The following is a 27,559-nucleotide window of genomic DNA, read 5'->3' on the forward strand; positions in this document are numbered from 1 at the left end:
GGCACAATGGACCAGGGAAAGAAGAAACAGTAGCAAGAAAAGAAACTAGATCGAACAGCTGGAATGACTGGAACAGAAGTGTTTCCACCCAGCCCTTCTGAGAAATGGGTTTCTATTTCAGCTTTGCTTGGACATGACAGCTAGGCAGTGCTTCAGGCTCGGCCCCAGGGATGCCAGCAGTGTGCAGCCCTTTGCAGGACCAGGTCTGGTGTCAGAGGGTTTGAAACAGCACGGCAGAGATGCACCCATCCTAGTCGGGCAGCGCTCCAGCTGCCTTAGCCCCACACAGCACATCTCCATAAGTACAAAGTACAAAGCTGAGGCTGGAAACAAAGAACCAGAGAAGCGATGCTGAAGTTTTGATCCAACTGAGCGCTTCTCAGTGACTGTACACACGATCCAGACTCTAACCATCCTGGCTTCCTCAGCCCCAAACGGCAGCAGCCCTTGGGAGCCCTGCAGATAGGGGTCCTACCTGAAGGCCAGGAACAGCAGCAGCTCCACGGCATTTGTGTGTTCATCTGATGCACGCTGTGGCTGAACAGCAGCACCTCCCAGGGATCCAAGAACTTTCCCCAGATGTAACCCAGAAGACTTCACTTGACAATCAGGACTGGCTGGAAGGAGCCTCCCCCCCGACATTTCCACCAGAAGGCTCAATTTGTGTACTTCGTGAGATGAGCTCTCTGTTTGCCCACCTTTAAAAGCTGGGCTAAAACAACCAAAATCAATTTCATTTGGGAAACTCTGTCTGGACACACAAACACAGAGACGAATACACAAGCCAAAGCTCAGAGTGCCCCTGTAAACACCACATTTCCTTTTTCACATGTACATGCAAAAAAAACTTGGATGGTTTTGAACAGCCTGTGTTCAGAGAGACCTTTCATTTTAGTTATCCTGGGTCAAAGCAAACAACATCACATGGTACCCCAAGGTGGTTTCTTTTGGCTCTATACACTCAGAAAACACTGAGCACATTTTCACAGATCCAAGTAATGTCCATACAGAAGCTGGCAATGCTTCGTATTAGTTCCATCATCCTCTGGACTGCAAGGATGAAAAATAACAAACCTCAGGCACTGGGCAATGACCTGAACTTTGATCTGAAGCAATCCTGTTCAGAGGGTTGGAAAAAAAGTACATATATACAAGTTATTTTTGCGTTTGTCATTTTCCAGCATCTCTCTCTCCTTCTTCCTGTTCTGGGGAGAGGTCAGAGTAGAAAAGCAAAAATCCCAAGAGAACTACCATAAAGTATTTGAAGACAGCTTATTTGGAAGGGAAGTTGAGGACATAGCATCTGAAAGCCTGCTCTGATTTTTTTTTAAGCTCTGATCTAGCTTAATTTTGCCAAATTTAGGACATTTGCATATTGGAAATATTTACAGGCATCCAAATCAGAGCTCAATGAATACAAAGCCCACATCATGAAACCTGAAGCACAAGTTGAACACACTGACCTTACACAGCAGCTGACCAGGCCTCAAGTGCTAGCATAGGAGGATTTGGGGAATGCTTTGGTTTATCAAAGAAACCAGGGACAAGGACCTTTTCACAGGTTGCATTATCTACCTACAAAAACCACTGCACCAAGGCATTAGAGACTCAAACACCCAACTTAGATACAGGTATGGATAATGGGAATATACACTTGGGAACAACGGGTGCAGATTACTGGTGCTCCATGGCTAAACCCGGGAGATGCCAGCACAGAAATGTCTCCTTTGAAGATGGCACAGACAACTACCTCCCAGCACACAGACTCCACAGCAATAAGCTCACATCAGAGGTAAAATGCCAAAGAGGATTAGAGAGACTTTGGTAACACTTAAGATTTGCCTGTGTGGTGAAGGGATATGAAAAACAGATGCTTCTGCTGGTACTTTCAATTCCACATCAATGATCTGCCAAGTGTGGTTCCTGATCATAAGCTGAGCAGGGCAGAAGCAGGCAGGTGTAGGACTGCATGACCATAAATATGTTAAAATAGAATATACAAAATTAACTTGTATCCAAAGCAAGTTTAAGCCCAGATGCCTTTCCAGTGGGAATCTGTGTCACTGGGTGATTTTGGAAATAATTCTTTTGATTCTGCTAAATGGAAGAAAGTCAACTGACCACTGGCAGGCTTGAAATAACCAATGCAGTCTTGAAGCATGGATGAATTTCAGGATTGCTGCAGAAAGCTGGGACCACACAATGCTTATCCTCTCCCACCAAGGACCAAACTCGCCTGGCTCTTCTCCAGCTGTAACAAGAGTAACGTTCCTGGAAAAATACCAAAGAGACAACGGCAGCCTGGATTCACACCATTTCAGCCAACACGCATTTCTGTCAGGGGATCAGTATCTCAAACTCACACCCCATTTATCAGCCCCTCCTCTCCCATGGGAGCTATTTTGTGGGTGAAGCAGAGGAATTCACTCCAGGTCTCTTGCTGTTCCCTGCTTCCCATCAGCAGAGTCCTTTTAAAGAGAAAAATAAAGCAATGACTGGTGATGGGTGCACAAACATTTCTCCCAGCACAGCTCTGCTGGTCAGGGACACAAAGAGGTGTGATCCTCACCAATGGAGCTGCCTTGGCAGCAATCCCATGTGCAGATATGGTTCTACCAGCAAACCCTTTTTTTTTTTTAAACACAAAGATAACATGTTGTGCCGCACGTCTGTGCCTGTATTCAGGTGTATTCTTTCCTGTACATTTTGAGAGTACAAAGCAGGGCTGTGTCCAGATGAGGAAGCATTTGGTGGGTGTAACAGCCTCTGTTGTCTTATTCTGGGCAGGCATCCCCTGCATAGCCAAGGCCTTGGAGTTTTGGAATACATGAACATGACATTTATCCCGTGAAATATCTCAAAACAGCTTACTGAGCAGATATGAGGTGAAAAAAAGAGAGGTGAAAGCACGATTTTTGGAGGTCTAGTCCAAAAAAACAACACAAAATTAAAAGCAACTGTATCTTCTGGTTGTGTTAGTGTCAAGAGAAAGCATGCAGCAGGTCTTACTGGTGGGGGTATGGTGGATGGGTGGAGATGGAAAGAAAGCAAAGAGAGAAATAAACACAGCTGAAAGAAACTCTAGTTTTTCGATCAAGGGAGGACATTCATGGAACATGGCAGGCGATATTTGCCCAGCTGAACACACAGCAGTAGCAGTCAGTGCGACTCACAACCGCAACATGAGAGAAAGCTGCTGGAAGCAGCAGTCCATAAAAGGGACATAAATAATTAGAGCTCTTCTAAACAAGATCAAGTTTTAGCTGCTGCCTCTCTTCCTCTCTTTAACAGAGAAGGAAGATGGCTCAAAACGATCCAGTAGGAACTTTTGTCCTGGTAAATCTCCAAGTGAGGTAGAAGATTTGGAAAGAATCAGAGCCCAACTCATCACCACAAGCTTTGCTGTTCATTGAACATGAGCTGAGCCACGACCTCAGCGAGTGCTGGAAGATTAGCCTGGTGCATCCTCAAAGCAGCTTTCCTGACAGGAACTTGGTTGTTGACACCTTGAATTGCTTTAAGATGCTGCTGCGATTTTCACGTCCTGCCTCACACTGTGATAGGGCCCCTGGAGCACTGAACCATGGTATTTCACCAGCAGTGCTGTACCTTCCACTTCTCACAGAAGGGGAAAAAGAAACCGCACATAGGGACTAAAAGTTTTATTATTATTATTATTAATAATAATTTATTTATTTTTAAATGTTTCAAGGCAATTTAAACATCCCTCCAGTTGGTGCTGCCATATAAGCAGTTGATTTGGGATCAGGTCGTAGGCGGCTGGTATGTAATCATCAGTTTTGAGTACCATGGACATGCTTGGATGTTTGCCTTTGCATCATTTTCCTAGCACAAACAGCCTTGCCTTCCACAATGTAAATGAAAATACTACACGGCAAAGTCAGAAACCCAATGTAAAGTCGAGATCATGATATTAGGATTTTTATTTTGTGTTTTAATGGGAAAACTCCTCAAAGCACCTGACTGATCATAGTCTCTCCTTCCCCCAGAAACAACTTTGTTCTTATAAATCCTTATTTCTGATAAGGAAACATCCAGGAAAAATAAAAAAATATGGGTACTCAGCACCTGGACCTTCATCATCCATTTTCAAGCCTCCGCGCTCCTTCAGAAGACAGCACTGATATGACCAACAGCAAGAACAGGCATTATAACATAAGAAGATCCCCACGGTTCCCCTCCAGCATGAAGACATCCGTCAGAAGGAAAGCTATTTTTGATCTGACAAGCAGTCAGGACTAGAGCAGGACTGTTACATAAAGCGTCAGTGGGAGTAAACAGGAACATTACTTATGGCCAGAAACGCTCCATCTCAGAGGACCTTCACTGTACCACACAGACTCTGGGATTCCTCAGAGAGATGAAATACATAGACCAGCTCCTTGGCAAGTATTCAAGACTCCATACCACAAACCTGCCCTTCCTCCTGCACATATTTTCTGCTGAGGAGTGCTTCTGCCAGTGCTGTCTCCTTCCATGGAATTTGTGCTTAGCATATGAGAGTCTTCTCTGTCTGTAGCCAAAGGATGGACTGGCAGACATGTCTTTACTTACCAAGGAGCTCTTAAAATAATAAAGATTTCTCCACTTGACTAAATTGGCCTACTGCAATATCACACAACCATCATGGCTGTATTCTCCTTTGGGAGCACCTTGTAACCATTTGGCATTTTTCTAACAGAACAGTGTAAGGATAAATGACCACTAGTGCTAGAGCTAAGACAGGTGAAGTCTGCTTGGGCTCCCTCAGAAGCTGTAGCCTCGTCCAGCCTGACTGCAAAAGGCTCACCAAACAGCTCCAACTGCCGTCATTTTAACTCTCACCCCACAGTCGTGTACTAAATTGCACCAAGCTCTTGAGCAGGGTCCCCATCACTCCTTCATCCCCTTCCTTCTGCCTCGGCCTTGCACGAGCTCCTCTCTCCCCATGGGACAGGTGCACACCTCCAAGCCCTCACAGCAGGGCCCTGTGGGTGAGCGGAGCAGGGAGGAGGTCAGTCACCAGCACAAGAGCTAGCCATGCGTCTAGAAGCATTTGTGAGCAGCTATCGAGCCCTCAAAGGCCAGACCTCAAAAGCCAGCTTCACTTCAGCCAGGCAGATGCAGGTCTTGAGGACCTTCATTAAGGTTACTCAAGGTACATCCTTTTGCCTCCAGCACGATCAAACACATATCTGGCCTATCGTCTGCAGTGCAAACACCACCCACGCGCTTCCAGCACTGACAAATATATTCTTCCATCATTGCTCAATCACTATTTGCTCAGTTTAACTCTGTATGTATTATAATAGCATTTAAAGACAGAGCCAGCCTTCAAAAGCAGATGAATCTGAAATTAACAACAGAGGCATTTTCAGCTCTGAGGTCTGGATGAGAGCACAAAATAACTGAACTTTGTTCCTGTGGCTTATTACATCATCCAGCCCCTCTTTGACTGAAAATATTTCTATTCCTCATTCCAGTCCATCTGTTCTTCAGAAAACTCCCTCTCACTATTTACTTGAAAAACAACTAACTAGAGGCAAAGGCGTTTTTCTTCTGAAGAAAGTATGTTCATAATTAAGCAAAAAGCATTGCATGTTTATTCTTGCTAGTGTGCACATACACGTGTGCGTCTGCCTATTTTTAGTTACACTGTCAAAAGCGGTCTAATATTTCACAGCAAGGAGGTCTTCTTGACCCAGGAAACACATCATTATTTCTAATTAGGAAATTAAAAACAACACCAAAAAAAAGAATTGTCAAAAAAAGACTTCTCTGCAGGTGAGCCGTGCTGTGAGATGATGGGACTTTTCCCTGTTGTGTTTTCTTTAGCTTTAATTTACTTTTGTGTGAAAGCTAAGCCCAATGAAATTTGTCAGCCAGCAGGGAAGGACTTCAGCCCTCACCTTCTTAAGTGGGTTGGAAAAGGCATTTCGGGTCTTCTCTCCAGATGAAAGAGTTTGCTCCTCTAACAGAGGTTTATCTTATCCTCACCAGCCCGCATTGCATACAGGCTGTGTCTGCAATACACCTTTACTCACACTGGAAAGAAGCCAGGTGAAAGCAGGACAAACCCTTTTCTACTGGCGTAACCCACGCTGTTAGTAAATGGATTATTTCCACTAAAATGCGTATTCTCCTCCCAACACCATCTATAATGTTGAAATGACACTTTCCTCTTTGTCTTCTGTTTCCTTACTACAATCACTTCTGGAAAATCACCACTGTACAATTTGCCTGGTCAGTGCCTGTAACGTGGTGGCTCTTGACCGAGTTTTTGGCCTGAGGGCACAGCTTTGGCACACCCAGCATTTGGAGAGCTTCATTTCACCATCTTCAGGAAAAACATCCACCTGCCCCACCAAGACCATTTAGGCACAAACACTCTGACAAGATCCTAAATGACTCGGAGCTGAGCTCATTCACAACAATTACTGAAGAACCACACATGAAGGGGTAAAAATCCCATGCTGATGAATTCTCAGAAGCTGTCAGCTGTGGGGAAATGCACTCATCCCACTGTTTGACACGGGGAAGCCACTGGGACAAGGCTGCCTTGCTGCGGCCCTCTCCCTGGCAGGACCTGCCTCTGGGCTGGTAGGACCCACTGGGATGCACAGGCGCAGACTCAAACATTCATGACTTCCTTTGGAACAAAATCTCTTTTTCTCAAGGCAGGATTGAGGCTGTGTAAGTTCAAATAGTGACACTTGATCAGGTTCTTCTTTTGAGATGCATCTCCAGACAAGAAATTCCACCACACGGGGCATGGTACAACAGCCCAAGCTGGCAGGGTTTCCAGGTAGGGTTGGAGGAGATCATTTATATTTTGTGCTTACTGTACCCTTGATATCTCTGTTAAGATCTTTGTCACTACCTAATTCAGTCTGATCCATTTAGATCTGTACAGGGACCACTAGTACTTGTATTACAAGAAACTCCACTGATGCAAGTCTATTTTGCTGTTTGTGGTGTATAGAAAATTGCCTCTTTCTAGATACAGGCTCTATTCAAGAGCTTCTGGCTTGTAATTCACACCTGGTTAAGCTTGGAACAGAGATTTCAAAGCAACTACTAAAATGATTATGGAAAATAAGGCTATAAAGACTTGATCAGCAAACCACTGAAGGTCTGAAACACCTGAAGCCTGCGTACACATGGCATGCAAAGAATGGGAAAGAGAGCAGGGATACAGAGAGATGAGATCAGTAGATCTCATGGAACAAAGTGTTCTTGGGGTCTGCTACCCCAAAGCCCCACAAATATGAAGCAAAAATAAGTTCAAACTTAAATCCTTTCTGGGAATAAAAGGAAAAAGACTTACAATTTCATATTCTGAATGAGGTCATGCTGAAATACCAAATAAACGAGTAAGTCCACCTTCAACCCATCATGTGCCCATTGTTTCCAGCTAGAACTAAGAGAGCAAATCCCATCCCATCTCCTGGAGTGATGGAAGGGTACAGAAGCCAGGCTTCTGCTCAGATGTAGCTTTTCCCACATTTTGTCAGGCTGGCTGTGAAAGGGACACTTATCAGTTCACTCAGCATTTCATTAGTCAAAGCCGCAAGGATGACTTACAAGAGCCTCGTTTGACATTAAGTGCTAGTGACAACATTATCTGGTGGGATCGCTTGTCTGTGACATGCATTTGCCAAGCACAGAAAGAATACCCATGCCACTGGCTTCTAGAAAAAAACACAACACATGCCAACCAATATGCTTCAAGTCTGCTTTCATGTAGCAAATTAAATGGGTTCATCTTGTTCCACTTCATCCACAGAGGCACAAAATGCAAGTGGCTTGCCTTTCTTCCCCTTTTGACGTGGTCAGAAGACTCCATTACGCCCAGGGAGTACATCAGGCAGATAACTACATTCAATCCATTTAGCTCCATACAGCAAAGTGGCTGTGCCTGCAACAAATTTCATTTCCCCTTCTGAATGAAACAGATCTTGCAAAGTATTATTTCAGAAAACAGAGTTTAAAGAAAGTACTTGCCTGCAATCTGTAGGCAGCACAAGTATAGGCAGCAGCCTTGTTTTCTCTTTCACATAAATTTATTGGTGCAAGAGATCTAAGAATTGGGTCTTTACATTTTCACATCTCCTGGTAGATCTGGTTTCCAGATAAAAATATTTGCTTGTGGAAATCCTTCTCCCTTACTAAGGCAGCCCACGTGAATGCTGCCCTTAGTTTTAACAGGAGTGAAGCAATCTGGTAGTCAACAAAAATGTTTTTCTACAGATACATCACGCTTGCAAAATATACTTCGTATCCTTGAGACTGAAGTCTTTCCCCCCTTCCTGATGTGTGGTATCAAAACATTAAACGGGTTTGCTTGACTTGCTTTCCTATTTCACCACACCCCACTGGGAGGTGTCCTGCCCTGTGTAATTACCCCTCCAACTTCCAGCACAGCACCGCTCCAGACTGATCATGTAGCCCAGATCAGAGACAAGTAACGTACAGCAGGAGAGAGTGTTTTCTTCTCGCTTCATTTTTCTGCTCGCCTCTGGATAGTGTTATGGGGCCCTGACACTTTCAAGATCAGCCAGACGGGGCACAACTGATTTCCTGACGTCCTGGAACCCACCCAAACTGTCCATTAGCCTTGAGTTTTGTGAGCTTGTAATCAATACATCTTCCAAAAGGCTCACAGGCAATACTATTCCCTCTAAAAATGAGTTAACTTTGGGTAAATGAAAGTAAGATTTACTACTTGAGACAGGTGGTGCACAGTAAATAACTCAGGATTTATGAACTGTCACCCATAAAACTCCACTGATCTGCAGCGATAAGGGGGCCCTGGAGCACCGGCGCAGGAACTCACCATTAGATCGCTGTTATTTATGTGCATTGCTGTATGAGGACTGGATGCAGCTCATGTCTCCGCGATGCCAGGCGCTATCCAAACCAGGATAGCAGGTCATCAGTCACGTCACTGACAGCGGTAGTCAGTATGGACCTGGGACACGGCCCTGAGTTGGAATTCCTACCAGCATCTCCTTCTGCAACTCCTCTGCCACCTGCTTCACCTGCAGGTGATGGAGAGCATTGGTGAGCTTGTGCTGGGGCTGGTGACGGAGCCTCGGTTCCTAGTCACAAGGCTGAGTACTTGACATAAAGATGATCATCATTTTACGCTGTTACTGAATGCCCACCATCTATAGAAAGCCTTTAACGTTGCACTGCCAAACATGGGGGTTCTCACCCCTTGATACCTTGCCAGACCCTCACGATTCACCGCGCACACCTGTTGTCTACAGTACATGGCCCAGATACATCCCCTCATCTTGCAGTGAGGGCTAGCAGAAGCACATCATCATCTCGGGCTTGGCCATGGCAAAACAGAGCCCTGGGGTTTTGTGGCTTCAGAGCCCTCAGTTTGTTCAACACCTGAGAGCTTGTTTAGCATTTTCACAACAACTTCCAGAAATATATTCTTAGCAACGCTACTGAAAATCTGCCTCAAGGGACTAAGCATCGTAAGTGACCAAGCCTCACAGAGAGACTGTGCCACTACCACTCCCGGTGCATGCAGCCCACAAAGCTGAGCCATCTGCTCCTCAGCACGCCGAACAGAGCCGACCTTCAGGAGCTCCCTGTTATAGGAGCTGCTGGTAGCATGTGCTGGAGGGGAAAACTTTACTTCATGCTTGTGGGTTTTTACGTCACGCTCAAAAATACGTCTGCACCCCCATCTGTTTTTCACTATAAGACGTTGATTTTTTGTGGCAAGTGGGGCATTAATGTGGGGCAGAGACACCCCTACAGAACAAAAGCTGCTTAGAATTACCCGATGCCATGTCATATAAAGACCATTACCACCAGTAACACAAAGATCAGTGTTGATTGCCGTCTGGTTTCTCTCTTTTTTTCCTTACTAGAGGCTCCAATCTTGACTCAAATATAGATATTTACGTGGTGGGTGAATAACTATTCCAACAATATGAAAATTGCCATGAGCAAAAGTACTCTGAGCCAGCAGTGGAAAAAAAAATTGTTTCATTTTTTTAAACCAATACCACACGAAATGGAGAAAGCAAGAGAAGCAGTGCTAGGGTGGTTAGCAGCATCCCTGGGAAAAGAGCACCCTTGGCTGCACGAGCTGGTTGAAACCTTCCCTGCCGTCACACCCAACAAGGAGACCTGTCTGCATCCAGAGGTCACTTGCTACCAGTTCTGCTGCACCAGGGACAGCAACAGTGCAAATTCCAGCAAAGCTCAATTCAGACAAAAAAGAAACCCCATCAGAAATAAAATTATCAAGTTGAACTAAGGTTCTTTTCCTAGGTTGACATGTCTCAACTGACAGCCTAATTCTGCCACTGACTTTGCACAAAGAGTTATAGAAAATGCCGGAATTTCACTCATTTTCTGGACGTTATTTGTAGTAGCAGGTGATTCTTAACAGAGATATCTGCTGCTTAATTGCAAAAGCAGTTTCACAGTTAATTAGTATGAACAAACAGGTAATTTCAAACGATCTTTTAAAGCTGAAATTCAATCTCGCAGACCAAAAGTCCCATATTTCCAGAGTTACCCAGAAGGAAACATTGAAAAGAAAAGCCTGCTCACCTCCAGAACACTGGGGCTTTCTCCATCAGCTGCAGCCAGCACTGGCCCCAGCACAGGCTCTACTTCAGGGACAGAAGAACTGAGCATCACACAGCAACCAGAGCAAATACTGTGCAGAAGGGTGCACCTTGAAGGAGCTGCTGGTCTGGTACTTGGGAGATCTGGGTTTCCCTTCCACCACCAGTGCTGCCATTCTTGCATGCTCTCAGCCAGCTGCACAATTAGTGCTTCTGTTGAAGAGAAAAGGAAAAAAGAAAAATCACATTTTGCTGGTCATCTTGGTTAGAGTGCTAAGCCCCTTGCAGCGTGACTATCTTCCCCTGTGTGCTCTGCGCAGCCTGGATGGTCACCGTCAGCCAGGGGCTCCAAACACAAATGCTGATGAGCAGTGGCTGCTGAGTAGCATGTATGTGTAGGCAGAGACACAGAAAGGGACACATTTCATTCTCTTTTTTTCCCCCCCTCTTCAGGAAGGAAACAGCATGATGAAGATGTGTTAATAAAATGTCAAAAGGAGGCCCAGTTACCATCGCATCTTCTTGGAGACATTGCCATTCTCTTGTCTCCTGGTTTACAAGGATGGATGCTCCCACTCCCTGGGACACAGACTGCTTTCAGGCCCGCAGCTCGTTCCATGCTGCACCAGAATGATGCTGACAGCACCAGAGCTTCTCTCACATTTGTCTCAACATCCTCTGCTGCCTCTTCCACTAGAGTCCCTTTGGGTTGGGCTCCTCTTCCTTCAAGGTGGCTTGCCCCTTCCAATGTTGGAAAGGACATTTCACTTTTTATTATTGAAGGAAGAAATACCTAGCTGTTGTAGCCCCTCCTTCGACCTGTCCTGCTCCCGCACGCTCAGCCTGGTGCACAGGTTCCCCTTCCTACACATTTTAAAATGCTCATGCGAAGCAAACAGAAACGCCAAGACTTCTGAGGTTGAACTGGGTCTGGCTCAGGACAAAGTCAAACCAGTGGATTAACAGCCATTAGGGAACCTCAGCCAGCCTTCAAATATAAAACCAAATACTTCCTGCGTGGCTGCGGAGCACATGCCTGAGGGACAGCGTCCCTTTATACCCAGCCTGCTCCCAGCCACGCTGCATGCGCTTGGGTCTTGAGAGCCCAATAAGCTTCATTCAGCAGGAGCAAAAATAGACAAAGATGAAATCAAATACCATGACATTTTCTCAATGTTTCTAGTCAAACAGAAAATTAAACAGGCTCAGTATTATTGCCAGAATGTTAATTTATGCACCACTTCAGGGAAAGCATACACAGAAGGTCAGGTTTAACACTGTTATTAGCTGTTCCACTCCTTCCTCCTAGAAATCCTTACAGAGATACTTTCCAACCAAAGGAGGAATATTTAACATCAGGAAGAGGTGGGTGAAGGGCTGGAGTTTTGTAAGGAAGAGGAAAGCCGGGACATTTCACATCACTTGGTGACAGGCGGACTGGGAAGGCACTATCTACCTCAAAATTGTCTCAAACCTCTGCCCACTCAAGCCACGGCCTCTGCATATAACAATGTTGTAGATACACTACAGTGATGGTTTTTGTTTTGTTTTTGTTATGACCCAGTCACAATAAAATCCATTATCCTGTGCCCACGAAGCAGGTAGTGGGAGAGTTTACCCTCTTCAAAGGTTGAATTAACAAAAGAAACACTGAATTTGGATCCAAATTCTAATTATGCAAGGTAAAGGAGTAGACATTTCTGTATCATGCTCATTAAGGCACTGCAGGAAGGCAAGAGAAATGGCCAAAAGACAGTTGCTTACGATGGCAGAACCTTTCCAAGTACAATCCTTGCCCCAGGCTTCTTGAAAACAAATTTTTGTGACACATTTGTACATTTATGTGAACATGGAAATTGCATACATCCTTTGAGCTGGAAGTATCCTCCTGTGGATCAACCCCCTGCTTTCACAAAATGCAGAACACTGTCTGCAACACAGAACCAGGGCTGGCTGCTCTGGCAATATGCATAGAGAAGAATTGTGCACAGAAAAGAGAAGAATTTGGAAAAAGGTGTCAAATGCACTGCATCCACAAGGAACCAAACACCAGCTGCAGCTGGGATAATGAATCTCCAAAACCAACAGCACCGTTAGTGGAAGAGGGAACCCTCCTTTCCTGAAACCACACAGCACAGAGATCACGGTCATGGTTTTACCAGCTTACTGTGGACAACATCTGATGTGCAGCTTCTCCACTGAACTGTGATAGACTTGACCCGATTTCAGGTTGCCTGAGTTTTCTGGCAACAAAAGAAGCTGCATAGGAAAAAACGGACTGATTGCAGATGAAACATGAACCTGAAGCACTTGCTGGAATGAGCATTCATCATGTTCAAGGAGAAGCAAGAGAGTTGAAGGCTGTGATGATTTTTACCAGTTTGAATGAGGAGGCGGTGTTGCAAATATCTTGCAAAATTTCTCTCCTGAATTCACATTTACCAGCCCTCAGAAGTCTCTCTTTTGGAAGACCAAACATCCCAACTCCTTTCAACTAATTAAAAGGATTTCCCTGGGAATAACTTGTAGCTGTCACCTCATCAGATGGCGTATTTTAATAAATGTTGGCTTTCTGGTGTTGAAGTGTCTGATTCCCACAGCATTTTGGTCAGACTATTTACCCTGTTTAGTACCCATCAGTCTAGTCTGCTAACAAAAGTTAGCAGTTCAGTGGGAAAACTTACGCCACCAGTTCAAGGCCCTGTTTCAGGACTTTTCACTGCTCCCTTCATATCCTCCCATGCTGCACAAAGCAAGGCTTTTCTCAGAAACCTAAGCCAATGTGGCCTGAGAAACCTGTATGAGAGACAACAGTACCTGGCAATGTAATTCACACTTCATATTGTGCACCTGGAAACATTGGAAGGACTTTAAATTACACTTCACAGGTTTGGTAAACAGCTTCAGAGGCAGCCTTACGGTGCTGCGTTGCCTGGGGCTGGGCCATGCTGCAAGCCAGGATTTGCTGCTCCTTTGCTCCAGTCTGACGCTAGCACTAAGTCTCTCTTCCTGAAGCACGCATCGACAGCAGCTGATGTTCCCAGGAACGCCTTTAGCTGAACAGCTCAGAGAGGCAGCAGAGGTGCTCATCCAACACTCAAGCACCCATACTGCCACCCTGGACTTTGAGCAGGCTCCGCTGCAGCTGGTACCAAGGCAGTGGCACCGTGGCTGTCTCCATCGGCAGCAGCTGGGTGCACGGTGAGAGCAAGGATGCAGCCCAGGCTTGTTGAGCTAGCTGGGTCAGCACAGCACAGTGCGGGCTGTTACTGACTTGCAGGCTCCGGCCGTGACAGCCCACTCCTGATTACACACCATTTACCTCCAGCCACGTACAAGCCACATCCCACGTCCAATAAACCTTCACAGATGCTTGTATCAACTAAAGTCCCCAGCAGCTACTGCTGTTTCATCTTTGCTAGCAGATAAAGCCATGGGTCCCTGAAAGCCAGGTATTTAATATTCCTTTCCAGAAATCCTCAGAAACCCCAATTCTGAGAGCCAGGATTTCCATTATCACCAAGTGGAGTTATGGAATTGGCTGGAAACTTCCTACTGCTTGAAAACTTACTAGGTTCCTGCTCTGCCTGCAGGGGAATTTGTAGTGTGTTGAGGATGTAATTACAGACCAAATAACAGCCTCACAGTGCAAATGCTTGTCAGGCAGAACCATCATTAGTTAATATTTCATTAGGATCTTCCTGATTTTCTTACTTTTTAGAAAACTGAAAATGTAGCACGTCACCAACATTCCTTATGTCTTTTTGGAGACTATCAACTGCTTTTGGATATATCAAGAAGTTTGGTGTTCCTTGGCTTTGTCTCAAGCCCTTTCCCAAATCAAACAAACACTGAATGAAAGCTGCAGCAACTTTACTAAGAGCTAATAAGAGTTTCCAGAAAAATGGTTTCAGGAAAAGAAAACAACAAATACAATGAGCAAAAGAATCACAGAATCATTAAGGTTGGAAAAAAAACTCAAAGATCATCTGGTCCAACCATCACCCTACCAACACTATCACTCACCAAACCATGTCCCCAAGCACCACGTCCAACCTTTCCTTGAACACCTCCAGGGACGGTGACTCCACCACCTCCCTGGGCAACCCGTCCCAATGCCTAACCATTCTGAGAAGAAATTTCTCCTAATTTCGAACACGAACTTCCCCTGGTGCAACTTGAGGCCATTCCCTCTTGTCCTGTCACTAATTACCTGGGAGAAGAGGCTGACCCCCGCCTCACCAAAACCTCCTTTCAGGAACAATAATTTCTGAAGTCATTCACTAGAAAGGACTTAAAGTTGTCCTGATACATCCCAGAGCTGTCAGCAGCGCCACTGCTTTGTCACTACTGTGGGTGACAGAAAAGACAGCTCAAGACAAACCAGCTGCAGGAAAAGAGCCACTTGCTGAAAGACTCCTCATTTACTGTTTAAAATCAGTAGTGTGCTGAACCAGTGATGTAGTTTTCAGTCCTTTTAGAAAGAAGGAGACCAAAGCGTAAAACGGAACCACAAGAGAGGTGATAACCTGGACTGAAACAACCAGTGGGCCTCTTGGGAGCACCCATGTTCTGCCCTGGCAATACAACTGTGGAGCAAGCACACCCAGTAACTCGTACCACTTCACTGCTGGCAGAATACTTATGCCCAAATACCCTGCATTATCACATGCAGCTGTGCCCAAGCCTTGGGACACATCTGGTGACATTGCATTTGTTTCCCAGAGGGACTTGGAGGATACAGTTCCCTGCCAGGAGCTTTTTAGGGCTATCGTGAACCAAACACCAACTTCTCACATATAGCCAGCGCCACAATAAGAAATATTTCACAATAAGAAATATTACCACAGTCTTGCAGTACGAGTCGTTAACACACTGAGGTCACTTTGGGTGACACTTGCAATGCCGCCGGAGATAACAACTCTGCAGACACTTGCTCGGGGTTTGAGTAGGAGCCAGACTTAAGGTTTCTTGTGAGAAAGTGTTTCTATGCATGCAACACCGGAGGCCACCTAAATGAGGCACAATAGTTGAGTTAAACAGAACGTTTAAATGAAGGAGGCTTAGGGCACAGCAAGAGAAAAGAGGCCCAAATGGAAGAGCTCTGATAAACTTGTAAGGCACAGAAAAGGCCATGAAAGACACTAGACTACTTGCATGACCAAGAGGTCAATCTTAAAAAGTGTTCTATCTTCAACTAGCTTTTCAGAAGTGAACTTTCTGTTAAATAACTTGGCTCTCTCTTCCACTTTGCTGTCTTCTCCCCCAAACCAATATGAACGTAATATGGCTAAGTCTTCTACCTCTCCTTCTAACAGCTGAGGTGCATCACCAGGGACATAAACAGAACACATAGGTCCCTCTGTTAGCGAAAACCAGGCTAATAAATTGTTCTCACACAAGACAAACTTAGAGAGCAACTTTTTTTCAGGTTAAGTGGGGTTAACGGTTGGATGAGATGCACATTTCAGTGTGATTTCACTGCTGAAATGGAGCCATCCCTGGGGTGGAGTCCTGCAGCTGCTGGTAGCACACGTTTTGCTCAATATATCCAAAGAAAGAATTATGCAAGTAATCAAACAAAACAGCTGAGGATACATCAGCAGGAGGGTAGTACACTGAGATGAAGCATTCTTGTTCTTGCTACATACACCAAGTGACTTCTGCTTTCCCCGAGGAGCGGTATTTTTCCAGCCATACTGGCTGTCAGTGGGAAGGAGGAGGACAGGCAGCAGGCTGGTGGCACCAGTACAGAGGGAAGCTCTCCATCAGCAACCTGTGGTGCCCGTCCTGCGCTTCACTTGTGCTCCTCTCCCCCATGGACTGCCTGGCAAGGGACTGCGACTGCGGAGCAGGGAGCTCTGAGGAACGTCAACGCCTGCTAATAGTCAGCTGGCAGCCACCGAGGCAAGAGAGATGCCCTTCCCCTTCGCATCTCCCAGGAGGTGGCCGGGCAGCTGATAGCTGTACAGTGCTATCAGACACGCAGCAAGACACCAGCTACTAATTTTTCATGTTTTTTCCCCAATCTCCTCTACTCACGCCTTGCCAGCTTGCTTCACCTTTAGCAGGCTGAAACCATTTCATATCCTGCTGGCTTTATTCCAACTGTCTTGACACAACACAGCTTCTCCTATTTCTAATCACACATTTCCTGGCATTATCCCCACTGGAAACCTCCAGTTCTGATAACGTTCGATGACCTTTCCCTTTTTATTTCCCCACGGCGCTCTTCAGTCTCTGGTAGGTTCTAAAATTGGGATTTGCCTTCCTGGAAAGCCAGACACTCAGGGTGAGTGACTCACGAGCCTTGGCATGCAGCTCCCACAGCCCGGGACACAAAGGCAGCACCTTCCCCCACATATAGTGGAGCTAACAGTAGGAAGTATTATTTTGCAGGGCTGTGCTCAGTGATTTCCTAGAAAAGCAACAAAAATGCCACATGTGTTTGTGTTTCCATGTGAATTCAGCACAAGGAAATCCACACAGGCCACATGCAGTTTAGAAATTGTAGGTGTTAGGAGCCTCGTGTCTGCATAATGTCTTGCCTTTGGTATGCAGTAAACATTCCACATCTTTAGGGGAAACTCCCACATAGCCAGGAGAAGGAGGACTTTTAAAACCCAAGATCCTAACTTCAGCACAAAGGCACGAGCAGACAATAAATTTTACATCTGCTGAGGGAGCGTCCAATTTCACTCCATTATTTTGATACGCTACTTTAGTGGAACGATTATGCAAGAGCAATCACAGACGGACAAAAAAAATAATGAAGAGCTCTGAAGACAGAAGGATGTCTTAGAGGTAAGGCATCGACAGAGACCCGTGAGATCCAGCCCTGCCAGCCATCAGGCCACACTGCAGAAGTCAAGGGGGCCAGATTCTCACTGAGCCTTGCAGCTCACAACCAGAGCCTTGTTCAGAAAGAAAAGGCAGCTCTTATCTCAGTACCAAAAAAATCAACAGCCACTCAGAGCATGATGCTAAGCAGTTGCTAAATCACATCCTCCACATCTGAGGGATGCTGATGGGTACTGCCTCTCTGGGGTACATTTCTACCTGCCACCTGGGGTCACGAGCACGTGTTTCCTTGTCCCTCTGCTGTCCTTCTCTGCGATGGGGACTGATGTCCTAATTTTCCTTTGTTTCCCACTTTATATTTGATTTTAAGGGATCATTTTCTAAATAAAAAATTCTAGTTCAAAATGCAGAATGCTTCAACCTGGAAGACAGAGAAAACGGAAAGCATTTGAACCTAAGCACAAATGTCACAACCAAGTCAGCTCAGGCAAACACCGGAGTACATGTGCACAGCTGCACACACCTTATCCCCATCTGTCCCCAACAGGCAGAACAACTGTAGGAGCTACAGGAGCTCTGAGGCCACTGGGAAAATATCAGAGCATCTCCAGCTTTCCCAGGTGCACAGACAACCCAGACACTTCACACCAGGGAGAGAGAAAAACCACCACAATTTCCACTACAGAATTACTGGGGGGGGGGGGGGGTGGGTGGGAAGAGCTTACACAATTCAACACCCCTCTGAAGGAAGAGTCATATGGAGAAACATTATTTGAAAGGAAAAAAAATAAAAGAGCCATGAAGTCATTTATATTGATTCCAGGCTGAACCTTGTAGATTAATTATGGGGGAAAAATAGGTATTGACAGCTGGATGTTGACTCTAAGCCGGTTATTAGAACAAGGCAGGTCAAGTGTGATCTTTAGAGGAAACAGCTTCTGATAGGGTCCTGGCGCTACGTTTCTTAGGTAACTGGACTCCATCCAAACCATCTGGCTCTTCTGCATTTCATGCTAACAAAGAGTACTTCACAGAGCCTGGAAGAAAATCCTGTACAAGAAAGGTAAGAATCACACTCAGAAATGTGCCATCCAGGAGATATTTGATAGATTTTAGGAAGACTGGAGTTAGAAGAAGGAAGGTAGGGAAAGAAAAAAAATGCAGAAAGAAATGTTCATACCCGAGAAAAAACAAGACAGTACCTGCATTGTCATGTGTGGTTTTGCATTATTTGATCTTACTGAAGCTGAAAGCCTCTTTCTCAGGGGGGCAGAGAACAGCAGACTCAGAACCACAGCTCCTGAGGCTGTGTCTTGGCTCATCTGAGGAGAGCAGCCCGAGCAGGTAGCTTGCCTTCCTGCTTTCCACCAGCACAAGTTAAGAGCTTTTTAAACCCAAACACAGTGGTGGTTTCCTCTTATACAGAGATGCCCAAGCAAAATCACCCCAGCCCAGATCACAGCTTGCTCAGCCATCAGGCAAAAACATGGGACTTCAAAGTTTCAGTGCCTCCTTCCACTTAATCCACTGGATTTAATCTCAGTTGCTAAAGCTAAACTGGACTCATAGAGATGCCCATCGTGAGGCACAGGAATGTGACTGTGTCCTTCACATCTATTCATTTGTAGCAGGATCAGCACATGGACTCTGAGTCTGCGATGACAAACCTGTGCAAAACTGACAGCTACAGAATATTTGGCAGTGAAAAGGCATAACCAGGGTTCTCAGCAGATGCTCGTAATCTGCCCTCCAAGGCAGGTGGGAGCTTATTGACAAATTCCTTGAGTTCAGCTGGGTGCCAGAGGGTTTTCTCCCATCTCAGTTCAGCCAAGTGCTTTGTCACTGCCTACATGGCTATTCTGGGAGGGTACTGGGAACCCGTGGTCAGTACTGGGGTGGTCTCAGCAGTACTGGGCACTCTGGGAGGGTGCTAGGGGTGCTCTAAGCAGTACTGGGAGGCACTGGGAGAGTACTGTGTGAACAGGATGGGTCTCCTCTTTGCCAGCAAGGCATAGGGACAAAACAGTGGAACACAGCAAAGTGATTGACCTTTGGCAGCTTTTAGTCCTCCTATGATACCTCGTGTGTCAAAGCTCATCGGTGTTCACCCAGGTTCCTACAAGCGCTGCCTCTGCAGCAGCTGCTCCCGTGCAGAGAACCCACCAGCTCACTGAGCCCCCCCCCCCCCCCCATGGCCTGGTCCCAAAGGGGAAGCAGGAGGGGTGTGCAGGACAAGGTGTGGGTGCTCCAAGTTAGCCACAGGGTTTGTTCAGCAGCGTGGGAACCTCTCCAGTCCTCCATCCAGGAGACACAGCACCCCGCTGTGTCTTCGCATGCATTTTAAACTGCAACGTGAACAAACAAAAGTACGCAATAGCACCTTCCATGCCTAATAGTTACTCTTGGAATTTTCAGTTCTCATCACCTTGGGGACCTTTTACCGAACCGTGGACCCCCACATTACACCACAGGGCAGGTTGAGCAAACAGCTCCGACCCTGCTGCCAAGCTTCTCTTTCCTTTTTCTACTCTTCCAACAACGTCAGGGTTACATTCCGCCCTGCCAGCATCCAGCACCCTGTACACAAGCTGCAAATTGCTGTCATCTAAAGAAACGAAAGGCCTATAGACCATTTTAGCAAAGATACAGCCAACAAACACCTAGCTATGGGGCTGTGGTCCTCCAGGACCTTGGCGCAGCTCCATACTGACGCTGCCCAGGTAGAGCTCTCAAACACACATCACTATTGTTTCTCTCCCTCCCATGTCCCAGCTTCTCCCTTGGTTTTAGTCTCAGCAAAACAACTTCTCTGCTACTCGCTTTCAGCATGAGCTCCGTACATAACTCAATTTCTTCCACCTCACCTGGAGCAAGGTCAAAATGCAAAGGAAAAGGTTTTTGCCTCATCCAGGAGCTATTTCTTGGGAACAGGTGAGTGGTCCTAAAGATGCTGGAAGAAAGCGAACAGAGATGAAAGCTCAGCACCTCCTGTCCAGATGGCATGGCGCTTTGCTTCCTCTCATCCAGCTTCTCTGAGAAGCAGGTGGGGCTGATACCATGAAAGGCAACTTCTCCCCATCTCCCCTCGTACTGCTGTACTGCTAATGATCTGAATGCAGAAGCTTTCAGAAGCACCTAGGGAACGCACGCGCCCAATTTCTAATGGAAATAAAGCATCAAAAGCCCCTTTGGCTGTGTCACCACAATGGCCCATATGCAGCCTGACATAAAGAAATAACAGCTATTTACAGAGTGGTGTAAGGATCAGGTTAATGCTATAAATGTTTCCAAACACTGTTGAAACTTTAATTAATCCACTCTGACAGCAGCTCACTGTGGCAAATAAAGCTTGTCCTTTCTGTGGTGGTGGTGGCAGGGTTAGAGCAGAGATTTAATACACGCTACAGCATCTCCTGATACTGGCTCTGAAGAGTGTCAGTGCCGTTGCTGACCACCCCTGGGGATGGACCAGATTCCAGTATGAGGGCTGATATAAAAATCAAAAGCCCTCAGTTTGATACTTTTTAAGGAGGGGATGGGGACCTGGCCCTCATCACAAGGCAGAAGCAGCCCCAGAGAGTGTAATGACCACAGTTACCTTCTACCGATAGGAAGCAGCTATTTAATCACAGCCAATTATTCTGAAACAAGTCTAATTTTGCACTTTCACATTTTACAGCCATGATTAAAAGGTGAGAGAGACCAACACCACATAACAGGCTCCTGAACTCAGCCAAAAATATGGGATACAGTAGCTGATTGCAGGAAATAGTTTTCTATGGACACCTCACATTGGCTCTCAAAATTATTTTGGTCCATGATAAAAACCAAGCAGGATGGCTCAGCCATCCTGTAATTACTCTCATGACCTGCTATGAAAGAGGTGGTTAAAAAAAAAAAAGCATGTTGCATCTTCATTCATGTATTTTTAGGTTTTCAGATACAACTATGTATGTAACTATGTATGGGATCAGCCTATTCTTTAGGTGTAAAGACAGAAAAGAGTGATAACCTTTCCACCCAACCAAATATTGTATATATCTGAATATTTGTATGTAAGCACACAAGGATTGAAGGACAAGGCATCATACATGCTGTACACCAGCTGGCATCAGCTTCTCCCTCTTCAGCTGACTACTGCACACCTCTGGAGCATCCTGCTACCCAAGGGTGACTGCCTCCACTCTTGAAGAATCATAGAATGATTAATGTTGGAAAAGACCTCAAAGATCATCTGGACCAACCATCACCCTACTACCAATATCACCCACTAAACCATGTCTCCAAGCATGTCCAACCTTTCCTTAAACAGCCCCAGGGACGGTGACTCCATCACCTCCCTGGGCAAGCCGTCCCAATGCCTGACTGCTCTTTCTGAGAAGAAACGTCTCCTCATTTCCAACCTAAACCTAACCATCCTGAGAAGAAATTTCTCGTAATTTCCAACACGAACTTCCCCTGGCAAAACTTGAGGCCATTCCCTCTAATCCTATCACTAGTTACCTGTGAGAAGAGGCCAACCCCCAGCTCCCCATACCTTCCTTTCAGGTAGTTGCAGAGTGCAATGAGGTCTCCCCTGAGCCTCCTCTTCTCCGGACTAAACACCCCCAGTGCCCTCAGCCCCTCCTCAGAGGACTTGTGTTCCAGGCCCTGCACCAGCTTCGTTGCCCTTCTCTGGACACGCTCCAGGGCCTCGATGTCCTCCTTGTATTGAGGGGCCCAAAGCTGAACACAGCACTCGAGGTGCGGCCTCACCAGAGCAGAGCATGGGGATGATCACCTCCCTGGTGTGCTGGCTGCACTATTCCTGACACAAGCCAGGATGCCGTCGGCCTTCTTGGCCCCCTGGGCACACTGCTGGCTCATGTTCAGGTGAGCATCAATCAGCACCCCCAAATTCTTTTCCTCTGCACAGCTTTTGAGCCACTCTGCCCCAGGCCTGTAGCGCTGTGTGGGGTTGTTGTGGCCAAAGTGCAGGACCCGGCACTTGGCCTTGTTGAACCTCATCCCATTGCCCTCTGCCCATCGACCCATCCTGTCCAGGTCCCTCTGCAGGGCCTTCCCACCCTCTGGCAGATCAGCACTTCCCCCCAGCCTGGTGTCGTCTGTAAATTTACTGAGGGTGCACTCAATTCCCTCATCCAAGTCTTCAATAAAGATATCAAAGAGGACGGGCCCCAACACCGACCCCTGGGGAACACCACTCATGACTGGTCACCAGCTGGATTTCACCACCTCCCTCTGGGCCTGGCCATCCAGCCAGTTTTTAACCCAGCAAAGTGTACCTGTCCAAGCCATGGGCTGCCAGCTTCTCCAGGAGAATGCTGTGACAGGCACCACACACACCAACCAACAGTCCCCCCCCCACTTCCTGGGGGACCAACCCCGCAGTCCTACTCCAGAGCACTTGTTCAAGACAAGAAAGGAAAAAGTGGCAGAAAAAGGGATGAGAAAGCAATGAAGGGTGGTGCTAGGCAATAAGCCCTCAGTAGCTATAGGCTGGCTAAGGATTGCACCTTCTGTTTTATTTGAGCTCAGGCATGCAAGCCCATGGGATTGGGTCCCCTTAAAATAAAGGTCCCACTTCATCTTTTTGGAAAACAACCTCCAGACCATCCTGAGTGTCATTATTTCACAGTGGCTCACTGCACACATTGCCAACGAATCTCAACATTTATGGTGAGGGATCCCCCTCTGAACCACGAGAAGGCAGCTCTCACCGTGGCAGGGACTGCCAGGGGTCTGCAGTCCTTCTGTATGCCCCCTGAGCTGCAGGGCTGCAAGGTGAGTATGACTGCAGTTGATGAACGCAGGCTGGAGGATCCACTGAGCTTGGGCTGGGTGCCTAAAATTAGAGGTAGTGAATGTGGCTACACTGCAGGCCTACTGCACAGCCCAAGGTTAACACCTGCCCAGACAAGTCACCTCTAATAGTCTTCCCTTTAGACCCAAACTGAGTCGTGTTTCTCACAAGCCTGCCGTTATCTCCATTTCCTTGGGTAAATTACAGGCAGGAGCCCCAACCAGCACAGGGCCGGGTGGCACCCAGCGCTGCCCCACGGGAGGCTGGTGAGACACCTACTGCTGGGGATGGTTGCTGCTAGGTTTGGGTAGGTGCAGAAAGGATGGGAGGTGTTTCTGCAGCAGTAACTTCAAAGCAAGTTCATTCCTCTGAGCCCAGACCAAGGTCTAGGCTACAGACAAAGCTTTCAGTCCCCTTCTCCAACACCTCCTGGGAGCCCTGTGGCCACCACAAGCCTCACGGCCACCATGTGGGCTGCTGTGGCCCCTGCACTCAGCTGTCCCCAGAACCTGCTGCAGATCTACCAGACAGACAGGCAAGGAAACCTCCTATTTTAAACAAAACCATCATCCAACAAATGTACCAAAACACTTTTCTTAAACATTCACAAAAAAAAAGTTCCAAAATGCTTGTTTTGACATTTCTGAAATGAGTCACCAGGAATACTTTGGGGTATTTATAAAATCTGTGTTTAAATGAAGGGGTATAAATAGAGTTTAGGTTTTTATTTAAAGTGAAGACTGGGGAAAGGAGCTGAGATTTCTTGTTTGGTTGTTGTTGGGTGGTTTTTGGGGGAAATTTTTCCTGAAGCTGGATACAATCTCAAAACAAGACAGAGACATCAACTCTTGAAGTTTTCCACAGACAGAAAACACTTTTCCTGAGCATCCCTAGTCACCACATCCATTGCTTACACTTCCCCATCAAAACTGTCATGTATCAAGCAAGCTTATGTTCCCAGTCAGCAAATTAAGGCTGCAGAGGCCTAGATTTAAGGAAAAACACACACACACAAAAAAAAAAAAAACCATGCTAACAGTTACAAGCAACAAAACCCCAATGGAACAGAGTCTGGAAAGTTCAACATCAGCCTGGCCAAGAGCTTTCCCCCTGTGTAACATTTTTGGAGCAGACGAGCCAGTAAACAGCATACCAGGCTGATGTGCACCATATGACAGAAACCTGCGAGGAGAGCGTTCCCCCAGCCTCAGCCTGCAGGGCCACAGACACAGCAGAGCGGGCAGGATGGGCCCTCAGCTTGGTCCTGCGAAGTTCAGTTCTCCTTTGTGAGAGGAGTTGCGGGGCTGAGAGAGGGGAATGCACCCATCCTGCTGTGAGGGCATCGGCTACACTTGTCCTTCATCTTCTTCCCTTCACAGGCCACTTCAGCCTGAAGCCAGTGACAAGAAGCTGTCCAAGTGGACAGGACTAGGAGACCCCACGCAGGCTCCACACCACCACCTGGTGAAGATGGCCAGCTGGGCACTAGGGTCACCACAGCATGCCCAGGGAGGTCACGCCATGGGCTTTGTTTTGATGCAAAACCAAGGCCCAACTTGCCTGATGGATTTTGGATCCTGTAGGTCTAGCAGGTGCACGTTGGCTGCTCAAATGGCTGCTCACTAGCAGATAGCTGCTCACCCCATCCGTCAGATGGGCACCACAGGTGTCCGAGCAAGTACATCTGCTCTGAACACGGCCAACTGCCTTTTTCAGGCTGGTGGTCTCTGAATGGTGTACAGAAACCAACACCAATTTATGGTAGTCAAAGCCAATCTGTCTGCAGAAGTAACCTCGTTATCTGTGACAAGCTGAACTCCAGCGCCCAGTAATGCTTTCGGGGGAATAACTGAAGGATACGGCTTATCTTGCTGCTTCCATGTGGCGATTATAAATCCAGTTGGCTGGATTATTATCTGTCAGCTGGCTCTCTGGAGGTGAACGGGTGGGATATTGTGAGGAGTATCAGCTGGGAATACAGATTTAGCTCCAGAGCAGCAAGCAAGCATTTGGGCTGTGCTGTCTCCAGGCTTGGAGTGGTTTCAGCCAATCCCCCAAACCAGTAGGAAGTGTCAGAGTCCAGCCCAGTAGAGAAGGCAAACATCTGAGTAAAGCAGTCCCAGGAATTGAGGCAAAAGGACTGCATGGCTGGTATTAGAGTAGGGCAGGAAACAATGTTATCATCTGAGGAGAACGTGGTATTTTGCAATGTTCTCCTGTCCAAGATCAGTGAAAAAAGTCTTAAGAGTTTTTGGCAAACCAAGTTAAAAAAAAAAAAAACAACTCTTAGCTTAAGCATTCAATCTGCACTGATGTCTCTGCCAGTCCTCCTTCCCCTCCCTAGTTTGCTTTTAAATTTAAAGGACAGAAGAGCCATTTTTTTTAATTGCAGTTTTCCATTTTTCTAGGCATTAAGCACCACAAAGACAGAAGGCCAACCAGTCCTGACTCCCGCAGGCATCTCCCTACCCAGCTCCCCACCCGCTTCCATTGAGGGTCACAGCCATCACTTCTGTACCAGCTTTCGGCAGTCAGTCTTTCCCTCCCTGCTGCTCAGCAAGTGAATAACCAGCTTGAAAAACCACTCACATGATAAACACGCAGGAACCACGGGCTTTCTGCTAAAACAAAGCCAGACACGTAGGATCTGTGATGCAGCCAAAAATTACCCCATAGCTGCATATTTGCAGCTTTGCTGCTGCACCCTAATCCAGAGGCCCCCCAGCTATGGTGACTGAGTGCCTACAGGACCAGGCGAGGAGCTTAACGAATCCATGGCCAAACAAGTGAAATGCTGTGTGTGGAGCAGACAGGCCCAGGGGAGGTCCTGAGCTGCTGACATTAAACAAATCCCTCACCCTTACCTCTTTCTTGTGCCACATTTCTGCAAGCTTCTGACAATCTTTATATGATGTGAGCACTGTTGCATTCATTTCCATACAACTCCCATTTCCACTACCAGACTCAGGCTATTTCTTCTATAGCTCCAGATCAATAAACCTCAGCGAGGAGACAAGAGCCACCTATATTTCCATTAAATAAATACATATGGAAGCATTATGTGTTTCTTCAAAGAAGGGAAATAGCCCTCTTGCACTGCACTACAGAAGACACACCAAAAGCTGAACACAAGATGGGTCAAGGACGATGACCAGCAGCTGGGGAAGAGGGAGACCTGCAGAGCCAAGCCCCATGCCCCCACGCACATGGGGCAGCACAACTCCATCACTGCAGGGGAAGAACACTCACTTCTGCAGGTGGTAACTACCAAACGGAGGCAACGAGCAGCAAACAGCAGGATGCATGCAGAGGCTGGCAGGAGTGGCCAAGGCAGAAGCTGGTGCTGCAAAGCCTGGGAGATGAGTAGGTGAGCAGGGTAAGGTGGGGAAGGGGACAGCTGCTTAGATATGGCTCATGGGGATGGCAGGAGGCTGAGGAAAGATGCCAGACCCTACGATTTAGCAAAGAAATGCTCTTGCAAGAGAGGGACAATCACAAACATGTCTTGTTAAGGAAATATATATACATATGTATAAATCACAGTTCAATCCTTTGCAGAAATAATGTGAATTGCTAACTTTCCTCTGTTTGTTCAGTGACAGCCAGACTGACAGACAACAGCAGACAGACAACCTGAAATCAGGGAGGCCACGCAGCACGCTACCAACGCTTGTGCTCTTTCCATTAAAGCCCCGGGGCTGGAGCTTTTACAGTAGCAACTTCTCTATAAAGAAAACAAATTGCTCTTCATCACAGCCACAGAGACAAAACTTCAATGTATTCATCCTAAAGATTAGTCACAGTAAGACAAAAATAAATTCAAAGCTGGTGGCTGCTGAGAGCCCCAGCTCAAGGCTGCTAGGTCCCTGAGAGCTGCTGCAGTTGGAACAGAAATTAGGAAGACACGCATCTGACCTAGAAGTACATTTTACTCTTTCTTGCACATAGTCCCAAGCCTCCAGAAAGAAATGCAATGCTGTGAAATGGCCGTTCTCATCCCAGCCCTGCTCCAGATGACCTACAAGCAGGTTGCCATCGGTGCAATGGGAAGGGGAGCAGGTGCTACAAAGGCTACAGAAATGCACCAGGGCTAAAATCCAGCAAGCACCAAAGAACACTGCTGGACCGGGACTCCTGACCTCCTCTCCACAAGCCCTGCCGCCAAAGTAGCCTTTTCCAAATGAGATTTCCGCCCTATTCATTTTGACAGCACAGCCTGCGCCCTTGGGAAAAAGAAAGAAAGAAAGAGCAAGAAGATCAAAGCTCTGCAAGTCTGTAATATTTTATTAGTCCCTTCCATCTGTCACGCACCGATGAATCATTTGGAATTAAGCCCCCTCCTGAGAACCGCTAC

General features: G+C 46.7%; 1 long non-coding RNA gene across 2 annotated transcripts in view; it reads right to left on the reverse strand.

The window, feature by feature from the left end:
• Window positions 1-27,559, reverse strand: part of LOC118248280 (uncharacterized) — a 280,200-nt gene that overhangs the window by 115,884 nt on the left and 136,757 nt on the right. Inside the window, exons 12-13 of one of the 2 annotated variants that reach the window (XR_007708708.1) lie at window positions 10,585-10,814; window positions 8,837-9,041 (exon numbers count right to left, since the gene is read on the reverse strand). This is a non-coding gene — a long non-coding RNA (uncharacterized LOC118248280). The remainder of the gene's footprint in view (window positions 1-8,836; window positions 9,042-10,584; window positions 10,815-27,559) is intronic. The other variant, XR_004778707.2, reaches the window with a different exon arrangement.

The sequence above is a fragment of the Cygnus atratus genome, chromosome 10, assembly GCF_013377495.2.
Source record: "Cygnus atratus isolate AKBS03 ecotype Queensland, Australia chromosome 10, CAtr_DNAZoo_HiC_assembly, whole genome shotgun sequence".
NCBI classification, from domain to species: Eukaryota; Metazoa; Chordata; class Aves; order Anseriformes; family Anatidae; genus Cygnus; species Cygnus atratus.